Source organism: Choloepus didactylus, chromosome 21 (assembly GCF_015220235.1).
Source record: "Choloepus didactylus isolate mChoDid1 chromosome 21, mChoDid1.pri, whole genome shotgun sequence".
NCBI classification, from domain to species: Eukaryota; Metazoa; Chordata; class Mammalia; order Pilosa; family Megalonychidae; genus Choloepus; species Choloepus didactylus.
This window is the reverse complement of record NC_051327.1, coordinates 5,138,237-5,144,236: the sequence shown is the minus strand read 5'-3', so window position 1 is coordinate 5,144,236 and position 6,000 is coordinate 5,138,237. Positions and strand designations below refer to the sequence as shown.

The 6,000-nt window shown below is 33.1% G+C and overlaps 1 pseudogene; it reads right to left on the bottom strand.

Moving 5' to 3' along the window:
- Positions 1 to 1,024: 1,024 nt before the first annotated feature.
- Positions 1,025 to 1,982, bottom strand: LOC119518046 (annotated as a pseudogene).
- Positions 1,983 to 6,000: the final 4,018 nt, after the last annotated feature.

The window sequence follows — 6,000 nt, the reverse complement described above, 5'->3', positions numbered from 1 at the left end:
GAGTCTTTATTTTGCCAAGTTACCAAGAACACAGTCATCTCACAGGTTTAAATGACAAAGTAAATACCAAAAGCTTTACTTATAAGCAGTAACTGAAAACTGCAAAAGATTATGTAAAAAATAACAATACTTATGTAATATATACATACATATGCATAATTGTTACTTTAGAAGAATAAAATTAATCTCTTACTGATTATTCAGTCCTCTTTAGGGCATTTCCATTTTATTTAATATTTTTCACTATGTCCAAGTTTTCTTCACTGTTAATATATAACATGTTCTATAGTTTAATTATTTCACAATATTATGCTTAGCTCTAGGTCTGGATGAGTGAATATTCCTCAAAAGAAGAGCCATTGTGTATTCAAAATATTGCAAAATATAGGTTTTCTGATAACAATGGCCACAATTTATTTGTACTGCATCAAGTGCTTTACATTCTTCATCTCATTCAATCTTCACAATAACTCACAGACCTGGAATTTTTATTTATCTTGTACAATTGAGGACACTGAGTCTTGAATTATCAGTGAGTTATTAAAGATTATATAGCAAAAATGATTGCAGATCTAGAATCAAAACCTTGGAATGTCTGATTTCAAAGTAAGTGCTTTCAAACTCTATACTTGTTTCTTCCCTATATATTAAATGGATTGAGTTTGGGAACTATCAATGTGTCAAAAAAATAGCTGTTTTCTATAATAAACGTATCTGAAATTGGAACATCCATGGGGATTTATGTAATATTATTTAAAAGGTGATATGACATTTTCTTATTTTGCATATTAGTTGCTCTTTATAAAACACTTGTATTTAAACACTGAGTTTAAAACATAAAGCATGATTTCCAATTTCAAAATGGATTTCCAAAACCATTTTCCTGAAAATATTCAAGATCATGTTTGGCCAAGTAAAAGATGGCTCAACAGAAATATAAACTAAAAGATTAATTTATCTTAGATAGAATCCAAGCAAATATGCAAATGTGACAGAAAGAAAAGATAAGATTAAATGAACAGCATCACTGTCCTTTGAATTGCCTGGAGCCTTCTCTCTTCTGCATGATTCTAATGAGAGCATTTTTCACCTCTTTGTTCCTAAGACTGTAAATGAGTGGATTCAGCATGGGGCTCACTATTGTATAAAACACAGAGGCCACTTGATCCCTTCCCAAGGAGTAGGACTGCTTTGGTTTTAAATAAGTAAAAATCGTAGTGCTGTAAAAGATGGTGACTCCCAGGAAGTGGCAGGCACAAGTAGAAAAGGCTTTGCGTTTTCCTGAAGTGGAATTAATTTTCATGATAGTAGACAGAATGGACCCATAGGACACAGAGATTGTGATAAGAGACACCATTACATTGAAACAACTAAAAATGAGTATCATAATTTCAGTGTCCTGAGTGTCAGTGCAGGACAGGGCTAAAATTGGGATTGTGTCACAGAAAAAGTGGTGGATTACAATGGATTTACAGAAATGCAAACTGTTCATGTAAACAACATTGACTAATGATTCAGTAAAGCCAATCACATAGGACCCAGTGATAAGGGCTTGGCAGAATCTCCTGGACATAACAACTGGGTAAGTCAGAGGATTGCAGATAGCTACATAGCGGTCATAGGCCATTGAAGAGAGAAGGAAAAATTCAGTGACACCCAGGAAGAAAAAAAAAGACATCTGGGTGAAGCAGCCCATGAATGAAATATACGTGGTAGAATTCAATAAATTCTCTAGGGTTTTAGGTGCGATGGCCGTAGAGTAACAGAGGTCAAGGAATGACAGGTGACTGAGGAAAAAATACATGGGGGTGTGAAGCTGGAGATCCAGGCAAATTATCAGTATCATCCCTGCATTTCCCAACATGGTAATCAAGTAAGTATATCATGAGAAATAACATAAAGAGGACCCTCTGGATCACCTCAGAGTCTGTCAATCCCACAAGAATGAAATCAAGCACATTTGTGTTATTCCTACTCCACATAGTGTTCAACTGTTGTAAACTGTTTGGAAATCAAAGCTGATTTAGCGTGAATGGCTTGAAAAAGTTTTTTGTTTATGTGAATGACCTGGCATTTAAAAAAAAAAATTGTTTAGTTCTTCTAGAAATATAAATAGCTATAAGTCATCATTTGAATATTCTGTAATACAAGTCCATGTATATTACATAATTGGACTGAATGGTCAGGGTTATAAATGCTTGCCTTCATTAACACATTTAATCCACCTGAAAATATTATACCATAGGTGTTACTATTATCCTCATTTTTAGATGAGAAAAAGGGCAGAAAATGTTTAAGTAACTTATCCAGAGTCAAAGCCATTAAATGTTGATTCTGTCATTCTACAGAGATATGTGGAGTCCACAGAACATGTTCATAACATTATCTAACTGTGTACAGTTAATTTCAACAAAACTGAGAAAATATTTTTTTTGTAATAACCAATGACAGAAAAAGTTTTAATGAGTCATTTACTTTTATTTTGTATCCAATTTTATTTAACACAATGTCTAATCATAAATATCAACCTTATAGGGCTTTATTTGATTGTGTTAAAATTAAGATCACACATTTTAATTTCTGAAAGATAAGTTGTTTTCCAAAATTGACCATTCAAAATAAAAACTCTTCCAAAATTATACTTCCAATTTATGTACATTGCTTGTGGACCCAGATTCCATCAACTCTGTATTTCCATTTCTACAAGTCCTGGCTTTCCTTAGGCCTAAATGTTACGTATATGCATAGGTATGTTCTTTTAATAACACACCCATTTTATTTGATTTGAAATAAAACCCTTTAATTTTGACAATAATACTAACCATGAGCAAAAGGTGGTGGAAAAGTTTCTTCCGAAATCATCTATCTAGATATTTGTCAACCTCAAATTTTTCACACAAATAAAATATATAATTTATATACAGAGATCCAAATTCCTAGGTCAAAATGTTTCCTCCCTTTAAAATAAATGAATTTTATTTTTTCTTGCATGCATTTTTGTTTTAACCTGAGGTAAAATAAATCAACCTAAAAATTTTGTTCAGGTTCTCATCAAATGGAAATCTTACCTGGAAATTATGTCTCAGCAGTATACCACGGAGCTACTGTGTATAAAAGTAGGGCAAAGTAACCCTTGCCTTTCATCCTGACAAAGCCATGGCACCTTTTATATTGCGGACTGCTGATGAAACCTTTGGTCATCCCTGGGAACCAATTTCCAAGAATTATTGCTAGGCATGTTTCCAAGGATAAAAGCTCAAGGACTAATGTATCCATGTTAGGTTTGTACCAGAGTTCCTTATTCCTTAGACACCTCATAATTTTGAGCATGATTGTTTGCTATTCCTTAGTGATGCTCTAATTTGTTGTCTGGGTAACAAGGAAGGTATTTCTAGAGAAATACTTGATTACTCTATGACTGAAAGGCCAGATTGTTAGCCACAAGGTGGGACTAGCACATTTTTCACAATGAAACATTTTTTTTAAAGGTGTAGCACTATCATGGGAGCAAAACTAGTTTATTACACAAAAATTAGAGTACAGCAAAATTCACGGAAGAAAATGAAAATAATTCATAACTGTTAATCTTTACATGTATTTTCCTCCAATTATTTTCCTTTATGTATATGATGCTGTGCTAGTTTGGATGTATCATGTCCTGCCAAAAGACATATTCGTGTTGATTAGGTCAGAACCTTGTTTCCATGGAATGTGACCCACCCAACTGTAGGTGATAACACTGATTAGATAATTTTCATAGAGGTGTGGCCCCACCCATTCAGTGGGTACCTTGATTAATTTACTAGAGCTCAGACAGAAGGAGCACATTGCCAAAGCTGAGAGAAGAAAGCCATTTTGAAACCAGACCCCAGAGCAGATGCCAGCCACATGCCTTTCCAGGTAACAGAGGTTTTCCAGATGCCAAACCTTTTCTCTAGTGAAGGTATACTCATGTTTATCCCTTAGCTTGGACAATTTATGGCCTTAAGACTGTAACTTTGTAACCAAATAAACCCCCTTTATAAAAGCTAATCCATTTCTTGTATTTTGCATTCTGGCAGCATTAGCAAACTGCAACAGATGCTTATTTATATATCTATTTACATATATGAATAATTTTATCATACAGTATTTTCAGTAACTTTATCCTGACATTATCATTAAGTAATTATAATACTACTTGATCTAAATTAAATTAGCCTTTTGTAAAACCTCACAGTTTCATGTATTAAGCATTAGATGTTGCCCCATCACAAACTTTCCTCTAGGAGTGTGCACCAGGTGATGAATGGATATTTAGTTCTTCCAGATAACTTTTCATTTCAGATATTTTACCTTTCCATTCTTGATCATCTTAAAATACATTATAAACATCTTTATTCAAATGTTTTACATTTCTTTTTTTTCTTTGTTTTGTGTTTAGTGATTTTTTTTTATTATATACTGTATTTCGGGAGTGATATCTTATAAACTGTTTTGACTATGTTGTCTTCCTTTAAAGTTTCTTCAGTTTTGTTCGGTCAGGCCATAAACTACAAACAGTGTATTTTTTAACATCTCAGATTTATTTTATTTTTTGATAAGGAAGATATGTTTGGTTTTCTCCTTATACTTAGTCTATGACCCTCACTCCAGGGCATGGTCCTTCTAATTTATGGCTTTTTTTTTTTCTCAGTTTCATGCCTGAGTCAATTATGTAGAGATATTCTTCATAACAGCTGGTTGTAACTCTAACTTCTCCAAGTGCTTAGTGAGCTCTGTAGTTGTATTCTGCTCTTAGCCCGGTGGCAGTGTCTCTTGGCTAAGCCTCTCCAGTCCCACCTGCACACATGCAGCCCATTCTTCAGCCTAGGACCTACAGGGAACCCCCATACCAACATTTGGGGCACCTTCTTCTGGTTCCCTGTCTTGAATGTTCTACTTCTTCAGGTGCTGGGAACTCCAATTTCTGTCTGCTTAGTTTTTTTTTTTTTTTTTTTTTTTTGAGCTTGACAAATTTATTGGTATTTTAGTAAAGACATTCATCTCAGTCATTTCTCTCTCCCATCTTGACCTTAGGTAAATATTTCATTTGGGTCAAGAAAAGAATATATAGGAGAGGGATAGTTGTTATTTTAACAAACAATAAAATGGATGAAAATGTAAAGTCTGTCTATATTTAAGTAAGTTAACTCCACATTATCTTGATAAAATTAAATCATGTAAGAACTAATAGTTCCATCTATATTTCCATTGTTTTACTTGGGGCCTATTCTGAACTTAAATGCAAGTGAACAAAGTGTTAGAAATATACAAGTCAGGCTGCGTCTCTGGAGTTATTAATTACCTATTAGAAGAGATCAGTGAGCAGTCACCACCAATAAAATAGTCTGAAGCTGCCTCCAAATTTAACATTGTAGGAATTTTTAAGGAAACCATTATACTTAAATGTTTCTTTTATTTGTGACTATGCTTTTAAAGATGCATTTTACTGTCACATTAAAAAAAGTTCATACACAATACAAAAATACCAAAAATAAAACCAAACCCTACAACACAGAGAACAAAGTATATGTGATCAGATTCCATGAACTACATTTGAAGATGCATTTTCCTTCCATTTCCCTAAAATGTGCTTTTGAGAGGCAATTCTTCAATACATAGACACTTAAAATAAGCCATATTATTCTATTAATAAGAAAGTTAAATTCAAATTGGATTTCACAAGTTAGTAACTTAAATGCTTTGACAAAGTACAGAAAGTGCATCTTCTCATTTTCCATCTTCACACAATGTTAATTTTTTTGGTGTTCATATCTTTTAAAAAATAAAAATAGCCAAATATTTAAGCAATATGTACATTTATATATTTTTTTTGGTGGTGGTTTGTATTTTAAAAGAAACAGCTTCCTTATGATTTACCTCAAGTTCTGGTGGAAATGCTGACAAGAACTAGCTAAAAACAAAAACCAACAGAAGCACATTCAAAATACTGATTTACTTTGGTAGCAAATGGTCATT